The sequence below is a fragment of the Sabethes cyaneus genome, chromosome 1 (assembly GCF_943734655.1).
Source record: "Sabethes cyaneus chromosome 1, idSabCyanKW18_F2, whole genome shotgun sequence".
Taxonomy (NCBI): Eukaryota; Metazoa; Arthropoda; class Insecta; order Diptera; family Culicidae; genus Sabethes; species Sabethes cyaneus.
Window position 1 is genome coordinate 137,705,003 of NC_071353.1, and position 25,662 is coordinate 137,730,664.

General features: G+C 41.3%; 1 protein-coding gene across 1 annotated transcript in view; it reads right to left on the reverse strand.

The window, feature by feature from the left end:
* LOC128737209 (zinc finger protein 1) overlaps positions 1-25,662 on the reverse strand; it is a 96,557-nt gene that overhangs the window by 13,070 nt on the left and 57,825 nt on the right. The window lies entirely within an intron of this gene.

Consider the following 25,662-nt stretch of genomic DNA (forward strand, 5'->3'; position numbering starts at 1 on the left):
AGGAGACCTTTCAGATTTTTCTTTTTTGCGCTGGCCTAAAAAATGGAGTAATCGTAGGATGGCGAATCTCTGATTACTTATCAGCGTAAGTTTTAATTTACTTTTCTCTCACTTTCATAAAATAATTCCCAGCTAGAAAAGAATTGTCAACGAATTTGACGTCCTAGAATCACCCTTGAGAGTGTTTCGAGCGGAATCAGTACTTTTATCGATGAATAGCAACACTGCTTGAAATTAATCGTTCGTGTTCGTGTTTTCAGTTTCAATGTTCCGTTTTTCTTCGTTTTCTTTCCCATCTTTTCTTATGTTCAGCCCTGTTTTTCACTTGTTTTTTGAAATTTTATATCCCATTTTCTGGCTTCTCTTTTTTCCTTTTTTTTCTCGTTTCCAACTTTCGTTTTTTTACAACTCTTTTTATCTTATTTTGTTTTCTGACTCCGTCTGTTCCGTTTTTCTTCTTTTCGATACCTCGTTTTGCCGTCATTTCTGTCTCTGTCGTGTGTACTTTATTTCTGTTTTTCTTTTCTTCTTTTTCTTCCCATTTTAAGTACCGTCCTTTTATATCCCGTTTTGCCTCTTTTCTTTATTACGTTTCCTCGTTTTCTGTATCGATTTATTTTTTTTCTTGCGCTATTTTAACGTAGGACTACGTTTTATTGCAAGGTTTGGGGTAGGGTGTAATTCTAAAAAAATTAAAAAATGCGAGCGTTACAAAAAAAGGAATGATTTTGAGCGCTAATAGCTTAGTAGTTTTCCGATCGATTTCAAATATTTTTGCGCCAATCGTTCGGAAAATCTTCTACGGATCCACACCAATAAGGAAAACTAGCGGTTTTTTCCCTTGTTTTCTGTTCCGCATTCCCTTTCTGGTCTCGTTTTTTCTTTCTTTTTTCTCTCATTTTCCGTTTATTATCTGCCCGCTGGTTCTTCTGTTCCTTTTTTATCTTTTCTGTGCCGTTTTTCGCCCTTTTCCTGAGTCCCGATTTTCCGCTGTTCCATTGTTTGTCTTTTTCTTCCATTTCCGCTCGATTTCAGGCCCGTTTTTTCTCTTTTCTTGTCTCGTTTTGACATTTTTGTTCAACTCTCGACTTCTTTCGTTTCTTCGGTCTCGGCTTTTGTTTTGTCATTGTTGAACTCCCCTTTCTTTTTTGTATGTTCCTTTCTCGCTGTCATTATGTTCTGCATTTCCTCCTTTTCTGTCTTTTCCGTATTTAACGTTTTCTCCATTTCTATTTTGTTTCCGTGTTTTTCCTTTTCTGTACCATTTTCTCTGTTTTCATGCCCCGCATTTTCTCTTTTCCCCTTTCTATCCTTCTTTATTGTCCCGTTTTTACTCCTTTTCCGTTATCCTCATTTTCTTCGTTCCCTTTGTGTGGTTTTCGGCTTTTCTGTTTTGTTCTTCATTTTTTTCCAGTTTCCTCGTTTTTTGTTTTCCTTCTTTTCCCTCCCGTTTCCTTCTTTTCTACTTTTTCTCTTTTTATGTGGCGTCCCCCTCCCCTGTTTTCGTCTTATCTGTTATCTCTATTTTGTTTTGCTCCCTGTTTTCCCTTTCCTCTCCGGTTTTCCTTTTATTCTCCCTTTTTTCGGTTTTTTTCTTTCATTCCATTTAACTTTTTTCTTTAATTCATTTTTTCTGTTCCCATCTTTCTCCATTTATATCCCGTTTGATCTGTTTTTCACGTTTGCTCTATCTTTTTTGCTGTTCTTTTTTCTATTGCGCTAATTTTTTTTCTTTTGATTTCCTATGTTTTGTGTCCCGTATTTTCTTTCTTGTCTCGTTTTTTCTCTCATTTGCCGTTCTTTCTTCAATGTTCCTTTTCTTTTCTCTTTTCTGTCCCGTTTTTCGCCCTTTTCCTGCGTCTTGATTTTACGCTGTTTCGTTTTTCATCTTTTTGTTTCCCTCGATTCTAGCCCCTTTTTACTCTTTTATTGTCTCCTTTTGTCATTTTTGTTCAACTTTCGAGTTGTTTTTCGCTTTTTAATTCCTTTTCTTGCTCGCATTTCTGTTTTCGTCTGTTCCATTCTTCCTCTTAGTATGTCCTACTTATCCTCCTTTTTCAGTCACGTTCTGTTTTTCTTTTCCGTTTTATCCTTTTCGTCTTATGTTTTCATTTTTTCTCAATTTTATCCTCTTTTTTGTTTCGTTTTTCCACCTTTCATAGTCTCCTTTCTCCATTTTCATGCTCTCGCACTTTCTACTTTTCTTTTCCTCGTTTGATACCCTGTTGTGTTCCTTTTTTGTCCCGTTTTGCTCTTTTCCTGTCCAGCTTATCTTCATTTTTTTCGTTTCTTTAAGGTTTTTCATTTCTTTTCTCATTTTTCTTCTTTTCTCTTCATCTCTTTCTGTCCAGTCTCCCTCGTTTTTTGCTTCACGAACCCTCCTTTTTTCTCTCGTTTACTTCTTTTCCACTTTTTTTTCGTTTTTATGTCTGGTTTTCTGTCTGGGGAGACTGGATTGGGGTCCAATCTGTCAGTTTTTTCATTTTTCTTTTATTCATGCTGGTGTTTTTCTTTTTCTATCTCGCATTTTTTCTCTTTTTCTATCCCGTTTATCCAACTTTCGTGCTCTTTCTTGTTTTTCTCCTAATGTCAATTTTTTTTGACTTTTTGAATTAGGGAAAAATTGAGGTAAACCGAGTATATCCTCATTCTCTTTCTAGGTTTCGCAGTCTTCTTTATGGTTTTTCCTTATTTTGTTTCATTTTTCTTATTTTCTCTATCGTTCTTTATTTTTCCCGTCCAGTATCCTCGTTTTTTGCTACGTTCTCTCTCTTTTTCTCTCCCGTTTTCATCTATTCCACTTTTTTCTCTTTTTAGTCCCAAGTGTATTCATTGCATTCTTCTTGCCAATCTGAACACAGAGAACATATTTTCATAAACAGAATTTTTGTTTCAAACAAAAAAACTGCTTTTGAAAGCTTACAGAATCAATGACGACTCAATAAAGTCTAATTTCAGCTCTGATTTCTCAGTGGCGTGGTGGGGCACGTTCACCTGTGTGGCCCAGCCTCGGCACGCCAGTGACCATTTTTAGACCAATTTTAATGCTTTTCTCAATAGTGTTCGTGCGGAAATTAGTAGGCCCTGATTAGTAGGCACGCGTGTGGCCATAAGAACCAGTACCTAGTGTGGGCGATGTGTAAGCATTTGAAGCAGCAGTAGAAAAGTGAGGTTAGTTTAATGAAATGAAAGATTTGTTTGGAAAGATTTTGTGATAGGTGCAAGCGGGGTTACGTCGTGCGTCGTCGGTTCGGCGTGTTCGAACCGTTTGATAGACTTTATTTTTATATTTTTGACACCATATTTTATTAACCAGGCAAATCGGAGAGTATGTATGTAGTTCACTTTCAATCACGCGTGAAATGCGCGTCCATTTCGAACCCCGGGCGGATGGTGACGATAGCAGACACATGCCAAAACGCTTCTGTTCCGCATATCCAGCTGGATGATGAAATGGACGGGAAAATGTAATAAAATTCAAATAATAAAAATCCGAGAGCGGAAAAAAACGACGAATATCTGTGCGCAAACTACCGCAACGCGGCATTGCACCAGTAATTTCCGTTTGCAATCAAAATATTTTTGTTTTTACACGTTCGATTTCTGTATGTTGTAAATTAAACAAGCTCCTGGGAGCTCTCGCTGACACTACCGACCGGCCGAGGTGAGGTGGTGGTGCCGTGATCGAACGACGACGGATGACGATGACGGTATGATGGCAGGTTTGGGGGATCCATTAAATTTTTATCATTCCCAGCATTGCTCCGACAGTGATAGGGAGTTCAAAAGCATAACTTCGAAACGATCCCATCGTTGTTTCGGTGGCAACAAAGGCAACTAGCGGTCACTGAAAAAAAGACCAACGTAACCTAAAAATGTTTCTGTTGTTGTGCAGGGCCTTTTTTGATGGGAAAGACCCACCTGCATTTGACTAGTAACAAGGTCAGATTGCAACATTCTATTACATTTAAATTTTAATTTGTTCAGAAAAAGAAACAACCCACGGTTATATTAAAATAAAGTCCATAGTGGGTGAGCTCAGCAAAGGAATGGAACGGAACGCAGTACGTTGTACTTTTCTCCAAGTTATTAATATCGCCCCCGCCGTCGTCGTCGTCGTCGTTACCGTCGTGTTGTGTACCTTGGTTTGGTTCACATTTTTTTCCTGCTCGTCGCACCTGCAATCGAGTTTTCTCCCTTCCATTCAAGCATGACTAATGGAGAGGAGGTAATAATTTTTCCAATACGCCTTTATGGAAGCAGCAAAAGGCAGCAGTAGCAGCAGCAGCGAAAAAAACGGAACTTCTAAAAATAAACATCGATCGTTTCTTGGCAAGCTAACGAACGAACGAACCGAACGAACGGTGATGTTTCATAAGGAGTTTTTCCCCGGTGCGTATCTCCTCCAAAGAAACGAGTTCACTCTTTATTTCTGTTCAACTTTTTTTTCATAACAAACGATCGGCTCTGGAGAAAAAGTTGTACCGATAGGGTTACCAGCCTGCTGGCCGTGCCGGCCATAAACACTCCGACCGGGTTGTTCTACTCTGACAGGCTCTTCTATAGTCAAAGTAGTCAAAGTAGGTTTCGCAAAAAAACCCTGCAGAGATCGAAAGTGACAGGTGTAGAGCGTTTATTGTTTATGACGGTTCGGTAGCTTTTCTTTAATTTTCTTCCGCAAATAGACCCAACCCAATAGGAGCAGGCCGTTCACATTCTGTTCCTTTCCTGAAGAGCCAATTTTTCAATTTATCGTCGAATGATTTATGTGGTTCGTGCTTTTTCACCACTTAACCGCACTATTTTCAATCGGAAAATTTCAACCGCGGTCTCGGTCGGTTCGACAATCGGTCATCAAATTGAAGAAGTTTGCTAACCCCACGTGTCAGCAAAGCCATCCGTTATCCGTACGACACTCTGCTGGGAGGACCTGGTAGCATGGAGCGCCGGTGGACAATTTCCGTGTGGCAGTCGCAAATGATTTAAGCGTTTTACCGCCACTCGAAGCACCCGGTGTCGATTATTTTCCGCTGCCTAATTTTCCATCAGCATCAGCGGATGCCAGCCTGCCTGTTCAGGGATCAGGAGAAAAATGGAGTCTGCCTGTCATAAATAATGCGATATTTTGTAAATAATCGTAGCACATAATCATAATTAAGTAAATATTAGGCAAATAAATTTGTTTTTGTTTCCTCGCCGATCCTAACCTGGTTGTTGCCGCTGCTCCGGCTTCGGCTTCGCCTGGTCCAGACCGCGTCGCGGGCGGGCGGGCGCGGCAAATCACCGACGTTATAAAAATATTCACACAGGAAAATCCTTTCTCTCGCGCGGCGTCCTCCGCAGACGACGGTCTTCTGTCTGTCGTCGTCGCTAACAATATGTGTGAGAAAGAGCAATAAAGCGCGGCCTACATTTTTTTCGGCCCGAGCTGGGCTTACCAGAGTCAAAATAAATCAACACCGGCTCTTTGGTTCGGTGCATCGCGAAGCGATGAGCAAACAATCGTGTCACCCGCGAGCGACGGACGAGCACACCTGTCCTTGGCGGCGACACACGGCCGCGGCCCGGTATGAAAAATTACCGAAAGGTGTTTTGATTCGCGGCGGGAAAAAAGAAAGCAATATCAATGAAAAATACGTCTGCCAGCCAGTCAGCCAGGTCGACGGGGGCAAGAAAAATTAGCTCGCTAGCAGAAGGATGTAATTCTAGTCGTTTAGAAGGGGATCAACATTTTGAGAAAGATTGCAAAATTCGTGTTAAAAAATAGCGGCTGGTTGTTCTTGGTTCACCTGTCATTGCTCGTTTCCGTTTCCGTTCCGTTGAGAAGAAAATCTAGTTCGGTTTCTTTGCTTAAAGCGGTTTTGTGGTTTTTTGAACATTCTGTTTTTATAAATAACCTTCACAAACAATGGGGATGAATGAAATCAAAATGTTGTCGTCAACGATGTTCGGTTATAGAAGCGAATCGCAATATGATTACATTTGTTCCATTGTAGACTCATTCATTCATTCATTCCGAAGCTGTTTCGCTTTCAGCTGTCCCTGTACCAAATCTGAGTTTGACAGCGAGTGAGTCTGATCTGATTTCAAAAGTCAGTCATACGACATGAAGCTAGAATAACTACAGGAAGGGAAAGAGCAATAATCTTGCCTATTGCCTTTCTATTCTAGATTTAGGAAGAGATGGTCGTCGTCAAGTCTGCCGACGCCGACAAGAACTAGCGACTAAGATTCGATGAAGTCCAGCTAAATACCTAATCACGAGTAGTCCATACTCGAGTTTGTGAATGCTTTTGTCACGTTAAGCCAAGTTTCTGTTAAAATGATTATGCCAAAGGCTGAAGGCCACAATAGTAAAAGAAATCGTCGATTTTGGTTCGGAGTCCACGCACGTTGTGGTAGTAAATTAGCAGTCAGGCGCGGTAATCAACACACCGCCACCGCGAGATTGTCTGCTGTTTTGTTGATTATGTTTACGATCGCTTCTGAGGGTATGAAAGTATGAAAAGCGACTAGGAAGAAGCACTCGACATAGCCCTGACTATCTCAAGCCCCTACCTAGCGCCTCCACGTGGCCATACCTGGAAATACTCCAATTTGTATGATTGAGTAGCCAAGCTAGGAGCTGCGGGGACGGAGGTTTTCACTTCCTGATCTTAAAACTGTAGTCTTAGGCAACCATTAAACCACACGAATTTATTTTCGAGTGTCTCCTGCATATTAATTGGTCCTGAGGGTTCGTAGTATCACATAACCTTTGTTTGCATATAGAAAGCGTTAGTACGGGAGGTCCACACTTTTTTCCTTTCCCTTAATTTTATGGAGTTGGAATGGAATTGGGTATTATTTCTGGTTCTACTTGATTCTTTGCGTTTCTCTATACGGTCTTCAAAAATTGACTCCCCACTAACGCAACGGATTAGATTAGATTATGCTTACACTCGCGCTTAAAGACGGCTAAAAGGCGCCCTGCGTACATCTGTAGCGAGCAAATACTATCGTCAATCCAGATTTCCATTAGACGACTCCTTCGAGGTTCGAATTTGCAACAGTATTAAAAAGATCATCGATTTTGCTTCAGAGTCCACGCACGTTCTGGTAGTAGATTAGCAACAGCGACTTGAAAAGTTCTGTTGTGCACCGGTTACGAAGCTGGAAGCTGGAGCTGGGCACGTATCAACGAAAGATTGCTCAAGGGGATTCTTTTCAGTTGTTTCCATTTCCTAGAGAATAGATTATCAACTTGACGCGATAATAGGCATTGGATTTTGAACTCCACTTTTGGTCACAGCACGAACTAAGTTTTCTTTTTACTCCAAAAAGCCTTATTTTGTTGTCCATTCATGGGTTCGTCGTCGATGTCTGTATAGGGTCACGCTGTTTCAAACAGTTCGCTCCATTTAACTTGATCCACGCTTGTCTAGGCATCTCGGAATTTGAAAAACTCGCTTTCGACCCGTTCGAGCCTGTTCCTGATACCGGTGGGGTTGTGAAAAAGCACAGGTTTCGGTTTTTAGGCTGGCGTAGATTGCCTGTACCGTCCCAAAGTTTCTAGTGGTGATGTCAAGGTTGTCTGCGAAGGCCAGAAGTTGGCTACTTTTGCCGAAGATCGTTTCTCTTGTTTCTATGCTCTTTCAATCCACACTTTGAATAGCGATGTTAAATAACATAGAGGACAGTCCATCTCCTTGCCGCAACCCTCTGTGCGATTCGAAAGAACTCCAAAATGTCCCCGAGACACGAACGTACAGCATCACTAGCTCCTGTCAATTTATCCGGAAAACCGTTTTCGTGCATTATCTGCCACAGCTGTTCGAGCTTAACTATATCGTATGCTGCCCTGAAATCCACGAAAATATGATACGTGTTGTACATGTTGTACTCCCGATATTTCTGACAGATTTATCGGAGAGTAAAAATTTGGGCCCCTATGAAGCTCACCTGATAGTGCCCTACGAAATTTTTTGCTGTTAGGGATAGACGACGTAACAAAATCTGGGGAAACATCACCTCCGGTAGGTTCTCCTTCTTCCACATCTATGAATTATCTAGTGAATTACCGATCTATGAAATACCGTTGCCAGCGGTCCTTTTTCGGTGGCTCTATTATTCTTCAACTGACCAATTCTCGCCGGAACTCTTCGAGACCGGGAGCCGAAACGCTGTTATCATTTGAGGTACTCCTAGGTTTACTTCTAGTAAATTATCCGGAGTGATTCGCGATTAGGGGACAACTAGCAAAATGTAAACAATGAAGAATATCACTGTGATAATTTGCAAGTACATTTTCAAGTCGTAATTTAATAAAAAGTGACAAAATTCGAGTTTAAAGACATAAATTGATGTAGAATAAAGCAATCTTATAATTTCACAGCGATACTGCATTAAATCTGTGCATTCAGGCTCAAAATCTATGTTCAAGTCCTTGAAATGAGCCTCAAAGCACAATGACAATGAAATTCGCCCAGCTCTGTTTCGCCTTGTTTTGGTTTTTTTTATTTAGTTTCGCCTGTTTACATACGCCTGTGTTTTGGAAACAACGCAGTTTCGCTCTTTACTACCGCCTGTTTACAAAACGATTTGCAAATAAGCCTGTTACTTCATAACAAGGAAAGGGGCTAAACTGCAACTTGTCTTGTGTTTTGATTAAACACTTCTATCGCCCATCAGTAAAAACTTGTTTTAAATAATTCTAGCGATTAAAACAGAAGAAAGGATTCTTGCTATGGATATTATCAGCCTTTTTAAGGCTGATGGTGTGATAAAACGATTTGTTTATATTTTGCTAGTTGCGCCCTAATCGCGAATCACTCCGAATATGCTAAGATTTTCCTAACCTCTTTTCATTTTCATTTTTTATTTCATTTTTTTATTGGCCCCTGTAATTTGAAAGCATTAAACGTTTTTTTGTGGTGGGAGAAAGAAACATGGTTTCTTCGGCAAAGTTGTAGAATATGTAAAAACAGGCAACTTTGCTGAAGGAATGGTCTTTGTATCTTCATCGGGTGCAGAGTTATAGAGCACTTTCTTGGAAAATTCCTTACGAATTGTAAAATATGTGCTTGCCGTACTCCAATATGGGTGGGTGGGGACAAGCGGCTCCTGTACAAGTTTGAGGTACTTGACCTAAACTTTCAGATGAAGCACTGATTTTACGTCTCCACTAGTCTTATTCTCCTCCACATAGGTCGTGACGGTAGGAAAAAATAAAAGCTTAAATATTCGCTAACTTTACAAGGCAAGGCCCGGGAGATTTGCAGTTTTCTGCAAAAACGTGTGTTTTGAGTGTTTCGATGATTACCTAGAATAATATATTCTTGTAGGATGCAACTAACAAAAGTTAAGAATTAAAAAATAAATTTTTAAGGAACTTTCAAAGAAAATGCTCTATAACTCTGCATCCAATAGAGATAGGAATGTCATTTCTTTAACAAAATTGCTTGCTTTTACATTTTCTACAACTTTTCAAAGGCAAGATGTCTGAACACTAAAATTTTGGAATTTTTTCGCGGCTCAACAACAAACAAGCTCAGCGAGAAATGAGAAATGTATGTGTTAGCTCTCTCTCTCCTCTATTTGTTAATATATTTTGTTTTGTTTATGCTCGCCCAGTAAAAATGGCGTCGAAACAAGAAGCATTTCGGGAGCGCGTTGTATACTTCTACGAACTGCCACAGAAAACTCGGCAAAAACTATACGGTACAACATTTAAAAAGCAAATATGTTGCGCCTTCGACTGTTTACCATATCCTAAGATACCCAACCAAAGTGGAAGACCAGCCAAAATTATGCACGCAGAAGGACAATGTTCTCTTTCTCGTTTCTTCAACAACAAGCCCTCTGGTTGGCTATCAATTAAGATGCACCAGACGAATATTTGAAGAAAATTTTGAGCCCATTTCTACAAAAATATCATGCAGATGGACAATACGTGTTTTGGACGGATAGAGCATCATCGCATTACGCAAAAAAAAACACAATCGTTCCTGAATACTCATTCGATCCCATTTTTTACCCAAAAACCACGACCCGAAAAATCTGTCTCAGTGCGCCCAATCCAAGATTTCTTCGGGTTGCTTGGTGTACAAAAATAACTGGAGAGCCACGAATTGCAATCAGTTGATTGGTAGAATCAAGAGATGCATTCGCAAAGTTGACATGACGGCCGTACAACGCTCCTGTTTCAACGTCAAACGAAAGCTTCGCCGAATAGCCAATTACGGACCGTTTGCAAATGTATACTAATTGTTTTTTCAATAATGGATAATGTATCTTTAATTTCGGTAAATCAGATCTTCGTCATGTATGTTTGTATTTTTTTGACAGTTTGAGAAAAAAATTCCAAAATTTTAGTTGCCACCCGTTAGTAAGCCCTGATTAACTTTTGACTTTTTCATATTATAGGAAGTATTCATTGGAACAAAATACTCTATTTTGCTAAAATGAAAGCAAAAGACGTTAGGAAAAAGTTTCACTTTAGGCTTTTTTGGACCACAGATTAATGGCATGACGTTTTTTGGCCAGTTTCTTTTAGATAGCATGAATCAGTTGCGGGCCCATATTCAGAAACCTTAAAATAACATTACCTTTAAATGAACATTAACTACTGGAAAGTGCGCGTAATAAACTAACCGAAACTTGTGTTCTAACAGACCAGGATTCCTGCTTTTAGATTCCTGAGGATTCCTGTTTCATAGCAAAGGATAGCTACAGATATCCCGGAGATTTCAATTGTTGGATTCCTGGTTCTATAAGAAACGTATTCTGCACGAATTTTCAGTAGAATTCCTCCATACGAATCCTTCTATGATTGAAACTGGAGATTGCAATTAGGTTGTTTTTTTTTGTTTTGTACTTTTACCAGCAGAGTTGCCAGTTATTTGATTATGTAGAGCGTAGTAACAAAATCACTGTTTGTAATAGATGATTGTTGGATCACATTCGGAACAGTGACTCTTATTGCGGTAAACAATAAATTTATGTTTGTCACAACCAAAAGCCAAAATGATCGGTCCATATTCAGACTGAAATTGACTCCCCAATCCCCATGGAAAATTTGACAGCACCACCGCACAGATCCGGTTTGTTAGCGATGTCCACCGGAACATGGAACCGCGTGTTAGTGCCTTCCTGGTGGCTGATTAATCGTGGCTTACTTCATCGATGTCATTTGTTCCATCGCACCAGCACTAGCGTCCGCTCCTGGTTGACGATCAGATCGCAGGAGATCGACCGAAAGTGGTCATATTTATGTTAGCACCTTTCACTTAGCCATGTTTTGGAGGTTCCCCGTCGTATCTTCACATCGTACAAGCACGCAGCACAACGTATCATCGTCGTGCGTGTCACATGTGTGGGGCGATGCTCTCTCTCTCTGTCCCTCTGTCTATCTGTCTCGAAAAACAACCAGCCGGTAATTGAATCTCACCCAGGCCGGGCTGTGTGCTGTGATGTTCTGTTTATAATTAAAAGTGGAAATAATTAGCGTGAGGTGTGAAGTGAAAAAAGAGCGCACCCGAACGGGGGGCGTTCCCTTGCGCTTAAGGCACCACCACAGGAGGGCAGCCAGTAAAATCATACGGCTCTTTCGGACGGATGACGACGACGGCTGGCGAACAGATTAGAGCGCCGCCGCGGCCGCCGCAGCCGCGAGAGTGAAAGTGCCGAGCAGGTGGTGAAATATGCTGGATTATAAATTGAAGAATAAACGCCGGTTCTGCTCGCACCTCCAAAAAAGCGAACGCTCGCGCTTGTGATGGGTATATGACAGGTGGTAAAATGGCGCCCTGGCATGGGAGACGTTAGTGTCAGCGAGTGTGTAACGTGTCAAATTTAGCAGAGATCGCCGGCAATTCGTTAATAAATTAGCTCCTTCATTACATAAAAACGCGACGTGGGTGGCGTTTACAGCGGAATTCTAAGCTTATGTTTTTTCTCTAAACTTCCCTCGGCATGGTCGAATCAAAACAAAGGGAACTGAGGCGGATTCTAAGCGGTGTACGCATTTTTGCCTGTCGGCCCAAAGACACTTTCAAATAAAAATATTTTGATCTAGACAGTCACAGTTCGACTGCCCACCGAACGAAACGGCAACGGCAGCAGTAGTGCAGCATCTCGTAATCGAGTTTAATCCTTTGTTTGCGTTTTTTCCTACCGCGCAGCCAGAAGAATTTTCCGCTAGACTCATTCTCCAACGGGAGATCACAGCTAATTATAGTAAACTGTACGCATATCCGAGAGTCCCCTGGTCCGCTGCATTTTCTTTCACCTATTCGGAAAAATTCTTTCCTCGGAAACTCGATCGGATCTATGCCTGCATGCTCTGCTCAGCACCCGGCACAAGGCACTCCAGAATGCACCTCGTTGCAACATCGTTAATTGTTGATCTTTTTTTTATCGGCTCAACACGCTGCTCGATTCGCCCGTTGGAACTCACATTAGAACCACGTTGTTCACAGAAACAGACTGAAGTGACCTTCTTTCTCTCGTTGTCGCAGCCACCTTCGATCAGTCACCGTGTTGAATTCAGACAGTAGCAGCAGCAGGCGCAATAATGAATTAAACTAAATTGAAAGATTGAAATTTGTTACTTTTTATTGGCCCACATTTTTCGTCGTGCCGCGTACCGTGCCGTGCCACGCCGTGGATTAGACAGTTCGTAATCGATCTAAAAATATGCGTGGCAGCAGCACTACTACTCTGCATGCTATGCTGCGGTGACGACGGTGAGTATCATCTACCTTTCCGGCGAAGCTGCTGCACCACGTTCCGTCGGTCGTCGTGGTCGATAGAATTCAGCAGCTTGGGGAATCGCGCCGGCTCCGAGCGGGCGCGTGTGTTCGACTGCTCGTTAACACGGCAGCTAGCACTAGGCATTCGATGCAATAAATTGCGTTTGTTTTGAATTAAAAATATACCTTCGTTCGGGTGGACTTGACGAAAAACAATGTTGACAATCGATTAGGGTGTCCCTCGGACCGGCGGTCCCAGGGTTCTCAGGATGAGGCTTCAAAACCGTGGAACTCGCCCATTTGTCAGCGTTTTTTATTCCCGTAAGAAGATCTTTGCTCATGGAATCTGTGGCAACCGCTTAACGTCAATTCACTAGCAGTGGTTTTAATCCACAGTGCCTTTATCCGAACCGTTTTTGAACGAATTTCTGTACTAAATCAATCCTGGGAAATGTAGTAAAATTTCTTCGAATAACTTTAATGGGATCTGCAGGAAAAGCGAATTTTTCATCACATTAATCTGGCGATGATGATGATGATGATGATGATGGTTGCCTCTAGGCATAGATTACATAATTTATTATGGTGCACACACATTGACGGAATGCATCCCGTTTCGCCACTTGCAGCTGTTAGGTATCGCATTTCGATTTGCCGGCTGAATGCCGGCTTTTTAACAACTCGCATCTTTGAGGCTGCTTTTTTATGTTCTACCGATCAACAAAATAAAAAAAGTTCGGTGCATATTTCCCTGCAACTCAACCAGCTTACAGCTTTCGAGCGTTATCTATCGTTTCGCTTCAGCGTCTTTAATGAGTGATTTTATGACACTATGTGATTCTAGGTAGATGTTAATCCTAGATAGAATCCATTCTCTAAGGTATTGCTCATCGTTAGGGTTTATTTTGTCTCATTTTTTTTAATGAAATGCGGGCTTCATGGCGAAAAAGAGTAGGTAGTTAAATACCTTTTGAGGCAATCTACAAAGAATGCAAATGTTGCAATGTTGTAGTGATTTGACGGGTAGGTTTCAATGCCCCGGTCAATATGTCGTTGACAAAAACATATTAGCAATGTTCCGTAGCGGTTTGCTCAAAATGACGGTAAAATATGTCCCCATTTTCTCGTGACAACAATTGGTATGTGGGTTTAAGTGAAGTCTATCGATAAAGAAGGGTCAAGCCTTTGATTGACGTTTAAGTCCAAGGCTTTGCTATGTTACTGGAAACATGCTAAATTATGCTTTCAAGATTTAATCACATCACAAAAATAATAACATTCCATGTCCAAGATCGAAAGGCTGTGTCCAAATTCAGAGTCCAAATCCGGAGTCGAAATTCAGTGCTCTAATTTAGAGTTTAAATCTATAGTGTACAAAATCAAAATCTACATTCAAAGTCGAAATTCTAGTTCCAAATTCTAATTCTAAACCCAAAGTACAAATGCGGTGTCCGAATCCAGTGTCCAAATCCAGAACTCAGAGTCCAAATCCAAATTCCAAAGGCAAATACCGGGTCCAAACTGCAGTTCAAGTCTAGTTAAAATCATGAATACCACTTAGAATATCTATTTGCTTCTACTGGTATTGCTTTTCGGAACAAAGGTGCCCAGACAAGGCATGTTCCGGTTACCGTCTAAAGCTGCTGCCCAAGAAGCAGCATGTGTGACCACTTTTTAACGCACTTCCTGTTGTTCTTGCTTGATAGAATTTGAAGGAAATCAATATTTTTTGAAACCAATAATGATACACTTGCGATTCGAACCAAATTATTTAAGGACACTTACGCTCGACTTACTTCATTCTGATCTTTTATCATTCACCTTTCGTCTTTTTTGTTCGTCGTACAGATTTTTATCTTCTTCTTCCTCTTCTTCAGCGTAGAGGCGGGATGGCTCGTGCCGCTTCAAGCACTCGTCTCCATTCAACTCGGTCTTGGGCCACTCGTCGCCAATTTCCTAGTCGTCACAGAAGTCGCAAATCGCTTTCGACCTGGTCGAGCCTTCGTGCACGTTGGACCCCCTGTTCCTGGTACCGGCGGGGTTGTTGACGAGGACTATTTTCGTCGCACCGTTGTCCGGCATCCCTATGACGTGCCCGGCCCACCGACCGTAGCCTGCTAACTTTCGCTAGATGTACGATGGGAGTCTCCCCAAGCAGTGTCTGTAGCTCGTGATTCATACGCCTCCGCCACTCTCTGTTTCAATTTGTACTCCGTCAAATATGCTTTCTGATCGTAGCGTTTCACGAAGGGCAAAGTAGGCCAGATTTCCCGCTTGGATGCGCCGCTAGATCTCCTTACTAGCGTTGTTGCCCGCGGTCACCAGCGATTCCAAATACACGAACTCCTCTACCACTTCTAGTTCGTCGCCGCCAACGGTTACCGTCCGTGGGAGACCTTTCATGTATTTGGTCTTCGACGCATTTATTTTTAGCCCAATTCTCCTAGACTCCGCTTTCAGTCTGGCGTAGATTGCCTCCGCCGTCGCAAAGTTCCTGGCTCTGACATCGAAGTCATCTGCAAAGCCTAGAAGTTGGCTAGCCTTGGTAAAAATCGTGCCTCTCGTTTCGATGCCCGCTCGTTGGATCACCCCGTCAAGAGCTATGTTGAACAGCATGCAGGATAAACCGTCACCTTGTCTCATCCCTCGCCGCGTCTCGAAGGGACTCGAGAGGGTCCCAGAGATGCGTACGAAACACATAGATCCAATGTAGCTCTGATTAGTCACGTCAGTTTGTCCGGAAAACCGTGTTCGTGCATAGCTTGTCTCGATCGACTGTATCGTATGCTGCTTTGAAATCAACAAAGATGTGATCCGCGGCCCGTTGTACTTCCGATATTTCCGCAAGAAAATTTGATGATACAATGTCGGCTTTTGCTGTCGTCTTTTTATTCGGCTTTCTGGCATCTTTACATCATCTTTTCGTCCGTTTTCAGCAGTTTGTTTTAATATTGTATTGTTTTTTAGTTTTTTTTGTAGTTTTTGGCATCTTTCCTGTGTTTTTTCGGCGTATTTTTGAAGTTTTCTTTTACGTTTTAGCTTCTCTTGATGATGTCATTTGTAGTCTTTTTTTTGCTTTTTTTGTCGCTGTTTTATCGTCTTTTTATCGTATCTTCATCGCTTTTTCCACATCTATTAATAATCGTTTCTTCGTTTTTATTGTCTTTTTGGCGCTTTTTTCGCTTCTTCAACGTTTTTAAACGAGTTTCCATCGTATTTTTGTCGACTTCCTTTTGTTTGAATCATCTTGCGCCTACCATCCTTTTGTCATCCTTCGCCTTGTCATCCTTTTTCGTCGTCGTTTCGCAATCTTTTGCTGCCTGTAGTGTTCAAGACGAAGAGTCCGTTATAGAATGTTGATTATTTTCCGTTGCTAATGATATATCTAATTTCTATGCTGACTGGATACTATACACCGCCTCTTCGTTGTCTTTTCGTCGTTCTTTCGTTGTTTTTCCGTCTTATTATTGTTGTCTTTACGACGTCTTTTAGCCATCTCTTTGTTGTCTTTTTTTCGTATTCGTCATCTTTTTTGTCGTCTCTAATAGTGTCATATTTTTGTGGTATTCGGGGACAGGGATGGCACAACCGCTTTGACTCAATTCTCATTCATTTGACAGTACCATCTCAGTCATGCAGAATTTGAAAAAAAGTTATATATGGGAAGAATGAAGAACTAGTTATTATCTGAAACTTCTCTGAATAAAGTATTGCTGTATCTTTTGTATTAACGGTGCTACAATGCTAGTACCTCTTTAGTGACTAAGTGAACGTTCATTTAGTCATTAACGAGTTACTAGCATTGTAGCGCCGTAACTTGGAAAGATACTGCAAAACTTTATTCAGCAAAATTGTAGATAATAACTAACTCTACAAATGTCCCTTATAAAACTCTGTCATATTTTGCTTGGCTGAGACGCTACTGTCAAATGAATGTGAATTGAGTCAAAGTGATCGTGCCATCCCTGTTCGGGGGGGCTCCGTTGCCGCAAGTTTACCGAGTCTGCTTTGACAAGCGAGTGGTCCTGGTTTTTCGATGTTAAGTGACTCAGGTACCTCATTATCCTTCGTTCATGCTGAGTTCTGTAGTATTCCGATGAAATCTCTTCCATTGCAAAAGTCACTCTTATAGCACAGACAAATAAACATAACACTCGTTTTCCATTATTCGCACCGATTAAACCGTCATTTCAAATTTGGGCTCAGTTGAGAATGTCTCCGCATTTGTCAAAGTGGCGCTTTTTAACGAACGGAGGGGAATGCCCAATAAAAAATACTTGCTAGTTCGAGGGATACTTCTGTTGCTATTTGATATTTGGGAATGTCGATCATAGATGGTACTAGTGTTCAGGCAAACCGTGTGGCACGATAATTTTTATAGATTTTTCTTCCAAGTGTTATGTCTGTTTTTCTGTGCTTATAGTTTAAGTGCTCTGGTCAGAAAAACGCAATAAGTCCTCGTCAGGGACAGCTATAATCAATGCTTAGAAATCTTATATTCAATTTATGCAATACACCTGAATTGATGCAATATACTGCTCATTCTTTGCTGTTTCTAGTACAGATGAAATGAACGCAGAATTGCCAACCTGAAACCAGGCTTAGCATACACTTTTCGCTTTGATTTTGCTCTTTTGATTACTGCTCCTCAGCCAAGCAGAATTTGAAAAAGTGGTGTATGGGACATTTGTAGAGCTAGTAATTATCTATAATTTTGCTGAAGAAAGTGAAGTTTTATCTTTGCTATCAAGAGGGTAGCAGCCTTATAGCGCCATAAATACAAAATGCACAGTAATGCTTACTTCAGCAATATTGTAGTTAATAACAAATTCTACAAACACCCCATACGTAACTTTTTCAAATTTTGCTTGGCTGAGATGCAGTAATCAAAAGAGCAAAATCGAAGCGAAAAGTGTATGCCAAGCCTGCCTGAAACCAACGATCCGAGTGAATCACTAGCGTTCATGGTCGTGTTGTTCTGTACATTCTATAGTCTACATTCTGTTCCAACAATAGTGAATAAAATCAAATGTGAATCATTCATTCCTTTTGAACTACCGACAATGGCAAACGGAATTACAATAATCATAAAGATTTTTTAGTTAATTTCCTCTAAAGTTTTAATTAGTTTCCTCTAGCCAAAACTAGACTTTGAGATCTAAAATATCAGTCAAGAGCAAGAAAATTGATTAACAGGTTAGTCGAGTAATTATTCAGCACTGTAATTCATGAACATAGGCTAAAAAACTAAGAAAAACAAACACTGTCAGCAGTTCAGTAGTCACGTCTATGGGCTGACAAATAAAAGAACACTAGCAGGGGTAAAACTGTATGCGCTGCGTTTTATATTCGCCTTCATGCAGGGCTGTCATTTTTTTCAAACTCTGGCTATAACATGGGATAGTACTGGATAGTGAGGAACGAGTGTGTAAAGCTCTGAAGGAAGGGTAAACCCAATACACGCAAGCACGCATACAAAATATATAAGCTTGTTGCTCATTCAACAGCGATAATAGTAAAAAGAAATGCAGTGCAGACTACAAAAAACGCCCGGGACACAATACTGGACGCAGTGATGAGTCCATAGAGGAAAAAAATTCTGCCATCTTTTCATGGTCTGTTTGTCGCTTTTTGACGCGTTTTCGGCATTTTTTCATCAACTTTTTGCCATTTTTGTCATTTTGTTGCTGTTTTGTCGCCTCCTCGTCGTCTTTTTGTCATATTTTCATCGTCTTTTGTCTTAGTTTCGTTTTTGGTTGTATTTTCATTTACTTTTTTGCCATTTTTCGGCGTCCTGTTTTTTGTCAAGACAACAAATTAGTTGTCTCTTTGTTGTTTTTCCTTTTTGACGCATTTTAAACGTTTTTAGGTCGTCTAAAACAGGTTGGGGTTGCGCTTAAAAGGGCTAGTCGCCCTTTTTGCGGTTCCTGCGGCTTTGGACTTCACTATCCATCCGATTCATGCTTCTTGGTTGTCGACAAACGTTCCCCGAACACTTTTATCACGTTGGTGACCACATTTCACGCACTTTAGGCGATTTTACTAGCACAACATGCGAATAGGTCGAGTTTTTGCGATGCACGAGCAAAATTTTGACCCATTGCTCCTCTTGCTTGGACGCCATTTTGATGACTGAAGTGCAAATGTCTAAATTAAAATAGATGCATCATTCTTCCATGCACACACAGCTACAAAATGAGACGCGTTCAACTATTTTTTACGGAAATTTTGAATGATTTCGAAATTTTTCCATGAAGTAGAACATATTTTTTTCGACTTTTCTTTGACTTTTTCTACCGTCGTGGCAAATTCCTCCTAGATTGCTAAGAAAATATGCTTACAAGAAAATTATGCTTATGCTTGCAAGGAAATGAGCTATACCTATGAGATGTCAAACTCGAATAGATTCTACCTGCATAAAATGTCAGATTCGACAAACAGCAGGCTGACACTGTTCGCCATAATCTAACGCGAATAAGCCTTCGATCATAAATCAAATCTAACCCTAAAGTGGGAGTTTGCTATTGTACCACATTTAAGTACAAAATTTGGATTCAACAGAAAACTCACATCCGAATTGCCTGGAATATTTTCAGTAATTTTTCTTTCACGTTGACCGAATTTCTAAAGGAATCCTTCGACTTTCGCTTCAACTGTGGTTAGCGAAACAAAATTTTCTGAAAGTTTTTCGAAACCAATTGTTTGCACACTAATCGCTACCATTACGTACAGAGCAGTAGTACGTACCGTCATCGCATGAACTCGAGAATGGGATTCGTGGAATTTCCATTTTCTGCACCGCTCGACTCGCCTCGTATCTCGTATGGACCGGGAGAAAATAAAAAGCTTTGTTTTTTTGCGCGAATTTTCTTTCGCCCATTATCGGGTGGCAGCAGGAGAGACAGAGCCCGACCACGGACTGTCATTTCAGCTCAAGTAGTTGTACAGCCAGCGGAATGCGACTGTCTAATTACGAAACAGCAACGCGAACGAGAACCAGGAATGCGGGAGCCCCCGATGTCGGTCCAGTCCCAGTACTGGTTCGGGGCGGTTCCACTCATTTGGTGGTGTGTACGCTGTCAGTGTACCATGCCGCGTCCATATCCAGTTTTGCGGTCGGTGTAAGATCGCGCGGAGGAATTTTTTCATTAGCGTTCGCCACTCTTGTCTCGCGCTCGCTCGCTCGCGGATCCATTACATACAGCGCTTTCAGCACCTAGCGACCAGCGCCCGGGAATACCGCTCGCTCGTCAAGTGCATCTTTGTGTCTGCTTTTTCTGGGGCGGATGAAAATTTCTGGGGAATTTACAAACCACCGATAAGATAAGAGGTTTTCAGGTACCATCCAGCAGCTTCACCCATTTTCAACAAGCAACGTAAATTGTTTATTGAATACCGAAACACTGACCAAACCGAACGAAAACAAACAACTTTGACGACGCAAACCTCGATTTCGCAGTCGCAGTTGTGGTCGTAGTTGATCGGCACCGGTCCGGTTGGACCTAAGTGCGCAGTGTTGGCCCTGAACGGTCGCTCAACTGAAGAACTGGCCGACGACGAGATAACCCCATTTGAGCTGGCTGTGTGTTATTGACGTTCGATCCGATCGTTCTCCGGAGCCTTTGTTTACAACTTTTTCATCAATAATCTTTCTACTCTGTTTATCGCACGGTCGTCCCGTCCATCGGTAGATGCAGCAGGCGTAAATATTAGCTCACCCGGTGCTGCTGACTCGTCGCAGGCAAATTACCGATGAGTCAGCAGAGTCTCAGTTTGCAAGAAATTTGGAACTTTCTTATCACTACGGTCTGTCTGCTCGCAGGCCTGCAAAGCAGGCCCTGTCTGTGGGTGGCCGTATAAACATACGATCACCTTTAAATGAAGCAAGATGGCGATGGCGATGGCGACGGCCGCGTCCTGCAGCCATCAGTTATGCTTATGAGTAAGAGGATGAGGGTTCAGGTTTTATATCAGCTTGCTGAACGGAGAAGGCAAAAAACGGAAGATTAATGTATCCTTGAAAATGAATCAGACCTTTTCTTATGTGCGCTTATTTATCAGACATCTTTCGAAGTCTTGTAGGTTAGGTAGGTACACACATGCAACACAAATACAAAGCCGAACACAACAAGCCATCACCATATGTGTGTCTGAAAGCATTACCATTCATTCCTTTCCTCTGCCTTTCGTGCGAGGTTATTCCTACCGTCCGACCCGACGTAACCGGTGCCGAAAAAGTGTAGAGACGATCTGCTGGGCAAAGGTTTAGAGAGTCGTGCCGAAGAATGGAAGCGAACGAAGCGATAAATAAATCACTCAATAATAAATTAAAAATGAAAATTCATTAACTTCGCAGAGCTCTAGACTGTGAGTGAGTTTCCGAGGAGTCGAGCTAAATGTGTGGCGTGGCGGTTGATTCGTTTAACTGCGGTGTGCCAGGCCAGCCAGCATCGTGGGTTGAAAAACGATCAACCGACCCCTCGCTCGCTTGCTCGCACGGTCGGTTCCCTTCTGCCAAAGCCAAGCCGCAGGAGAGCCGCCGCAGTTCGAATCAAGCGATTTGTAGTGGTATCGATCAAACATGGCGGCTGTGTTGAAGCATGGCATGCTATGAGCGATTAAATTGATGCTGCCCAGCATTGCGGCGGACATCATGGATGAATAAAGAAGAAAAGAAAAGACGAGTTATGCTGTTCTGCTGGCGGACGAGCGAGTCATAATTAAAATTAATTAAGTCAGGAGCGGAGAAAACATTTGATCACACACACGAAAAGGGAGCAGAAAAAAGCAGTTCTAAATCATCCTGTCAGGACAGGAGCTGGAATCTTCGGACCGATAAAGCACCAGCCAGGGTGGTTGGTTGGGTGGGGGTGAGTTGATTGATCTTCCCGAACGACCAAGATCGACGACGAAGTACAAAAACATGGCCGCCGATAATGGAGCAAGGTGGTTCGCCGCGCTCTCTACCAGGCCAGCCGCGATGAGGTCACCGAATGAAATGCTCTTCAATTAAAACGCGGCCGTTAACTGGTAGCAATTTAATTCAATCAAAAGCTGGCCACTCCGGACAGGAGGGTGGTGTATCACAGACCGACAGCTTCCCAAAAGGTACCCGAACCGAACCGGCCAGCCAGCGCGCAACTAAACAAACAAAGGAAAAATCGAGAGTGGCCACATGCGTGTGAAAGAAAGAGAAAGCGAGCAAGCAAAAAATAAAATAAAATAACAACAACCATCACATCACATCACATGATGGGGTTTCAGTTAATTAGACGAATGACTTTTTAATTGATGATCTGCTGTGCCGGCCAGTCGGCCGGCTGGATGTCGTTTTCCTGCACGCCCGTCCCGGAGAAGATACCTTATCCGTGCTGGCTGGCTGACTGGTGCTGCGGGTCGGGTTTCCAACATGGCGTCACATTGTGCAGCCTCACAGTGGATGGTGGTTACTATTTCGTGATAAGCCATAGTACTGCGGGGTGACGTCAATATTTCCGATTTTGGTGACCGATTTACTGTCGGTATTAATTTTAGTATTAATAGAACAAACTAAAGTCTGACTGAAAGGCAATCCGAACGCCCCTCGTGCGTCACCGGTACGCTTCTTGCGGTAGGTACTGAAACCATCTGACGTAGCTTTGTTTACACGTTTATAAAGAACAGCTGGTGTAAGTTTCGTCAAAATATTCCACTACGTTGCGGAGCCGTACAAAATGGAACTCGAACGACGTAAATAATCTTGCACAAACACCTGGATAGTCCAGAGTGGGTTGGATCGAAGTTGGCTAAAGTGTCAAGAATGCTAAAATCAACAGTGAGTAATGTTCTGAACGGTTATAAGGTGGTAACCTAGGTGTAGAAAGGCGGCAAAGAAGTTTCCAGAATCCCCGGTCGAGAGGGGCGTAGGTTTTACAGTGCCAGTAGGCATCCGAATCGATATTGGAAGCAGAATTTGGTAGCCAAGAAGTGTGCTAGGCGTTTGTACGAGCAAGTTTTGATGCAATTCAACGGATGTATTTTGATGGACGACGAAGCATACGTAACAGTGGATTTTAAGCAACTTCCCGGTCAAATATTTTACATTGCACCTGAGCATGGCAACTTACCAGGCAAGTATCAGTTCGTGTTAGCTGATAAAATCGCAAAGAAAAATATGATCTGACAAGAAATATGGAGCTGAAGTGGACTGAAGACTGAGCCTTTCATCACTTCCTCAAAAATGACATCAAGACATCCCAAGCAGCAATGGAAGTTTTATTGTACTCTTATGGCGGTTTTCATGACCAATTTTGGTCTTAAGTGCCATCATAAGAGTGTAAAAAAAACTCAAATTGTTACTTGGGATGGCAGATTGTTTGAAGAAACGAAGCCATTCATTCGTAAATATAAAGGAAACGTTATATTCTAGCCTGATTTAGCCAGGCATCACTACTCTAAAGTGCAGCTAATAATGTCGATTTCCTGCCAAAAGAGATAAACTCTCTATATTGTCCAGAGTTTCGATCCATTGAAAAATTATGGGCAATTATGAAGCAACGACTTCGACGAAGCGGAGGACAGTTAACAGTGCTAAAGAAATGCGTTCAAAATGGAAGAAACATACTGTCAAACGAACAACAAAAACAAAAACAACAAGTAGAAACTAAAATTTTGTCACATCTTCCACTGTGCAGGGTATGATGAGTACTATTAAGAATAAAATTCGAGATTTTATCAGAACCATAGAAATGTAATGATGTAATCCAGTGAAACTTAAAGCTGAATAAAAAAAACTACAATCCAGTACCTAAAATTAAAAAAGAAGAAAACTTATCCAATTTAATTCTACTATGTATATTTTATTCACGACAGATACGTATTTCGCCTTCGACTTGCAGGCTTCCTCAGTGTCTGTTTTCGAACTTGTTCGAAAGTGCAAGTGCCTGCAAGTCGTAGGCGAAATACGTATCTGTCGTGAATAAAATATACATAGTAGAATTAAATTGGATTAGTTTTCTTCTTTTTTAATTTTAGGTTTCGTATTCTACTAAGACGCCCCAAAAACTTCAGTACAATCCAGTAATTTATGTGTATTTCGCGACACTCCCCGGGCGAACCAAAAAGATTCGCACAGAATCTCCTGGATTGCTCGTATTGGAATCGTGTGGTGGATTTCTGCATAAGATTCGTACAGAATGCCTTGCTTTTAGAACGAGGATTTCCTGGATTCTTATGACTCGGTAAAGTAAGGGACCAGTCTCGAATTATAGGTAGTTCTATAGGACCAGATTAACTTTTAGCCAGGCTTTATTTGATGTAAAAAAGACAGTAGGCTATGGTCGGAAGTGTACGTTAAAGTTTTCCGTTTGTGTGTTTTTTAAACAAAAAATTCAATTTATGTTTTTGTTAAAATTTGTCAAAAGTATTTCGTTCATGTCGTGTAACGCTGATTTAAGGAAAATCACGATTTTGTGTTTAAAGTAATCAGAATGTCAATAGAAAAAACGAGCAAATGCTAGACGTAAACTTGATGTTTCTCTGCTGATTTTTTTTTAAACAAACGATAAATCTATAGTGCACCAAATTCCAAAACCTGAGTCCAAATGCTGTGACCTAGTCCAGAGTAATATGCAGAGATCAAATACGGAGTCCAAATCTAGCAATCAAATTTGAAATTCGTATCTAAACTTTAAGTGCAAATTCCACATTCAGAGTTTGAGCCCCGAGACAAATTTCAGAGTTCAAATGAAGTGTCCAAATCCAGAATTAAATTCAAGAGCAGAACTCAAATTAAGATATTGAATTCAAAGTCCAAGTCTGAAGTCCAAAATGGAAAATCCAAATCCAAAGTACAAATCTTGTGTACAAATCCAAAGAGCAAATATAGAAAACGATTCCATATTCTGAATCCTAAATCCAGAGTCCAAATCCAAAGTCTCAATTCAGCATCAAAAGACAGATTACGATTCCAAAGTCTGAATCCAGAGTCTCAATTCAGCGTCCAAATACAGGTTTCAATTCCAGAGAACAAATCCTAAGTCTAAAGAGTTCGATTTCAGATCCACAATACTGAGTACAAATGCAGATTACATTTCCAGAAACCACATCTAGAGGCTCAATTCAGCGTCCAAAGACAGCCTTCGATTCCAGAGTCCAAATCCAAAGTCCTAATTCCGAGTTCGATTCCAGAGTCAGAAAACTGAGTCCAAATGTTGATTACAAATCCAGAGTCTGAATCCGGAGTCAAAATCCAGACTCTAAATTCAGCCCCAGATACAGATTCCAATTCCGGATTCTGAATCAAGGGTTTAAATCCAGAATCTCAATTTAGAATCCAATAACAAAGTCTGATTCCAGAGTCTAAATCCAAAGTTTAAAACCCATATTAGAATTCTAAGTCCAAATATATATTACGATCAGAATTGCCACATGCACAGATTATTCTGAGTTTAACAGATATTTGAAAGAAATCGCCTGTATAGAATCTGTATGTATCTGTATGAGAGTGAAAGAGACGGAAATAGTCAGCAAAATGACTCTCCGCCTCTTTCACTCTCATTGTTTTGCATTGGATAGATTTTTATACAGATATTTTTCCTCGCTGTACAGATGGCCAGATTTTTCCAACAAAAAACACAGAATTATATGTGGCATCCCTGATTACGATTCCAGAATCTGAATCCAGAGTCCAAACCCACAATCTCAATTCAGGGTTCAAAGATGGATTCTAATTTCAGATTTCGAATCAAAAGTCGAAATCCAGAGTCTCAATTTAGCATCCAATAACAGATTGTGTCCAATTTCAGAATTCGAATTCAAAGTTTAAGAGTTCGATTCCAGAGTCTGAATCCAGAGTCTCAATTCAGCGGCCAAATACAGGTTCCAATTCCAGAGTACAAATCCAAAGTCCGATGAGTTCGATTTCAGATTCACAATACTGAGTCCAAATCTG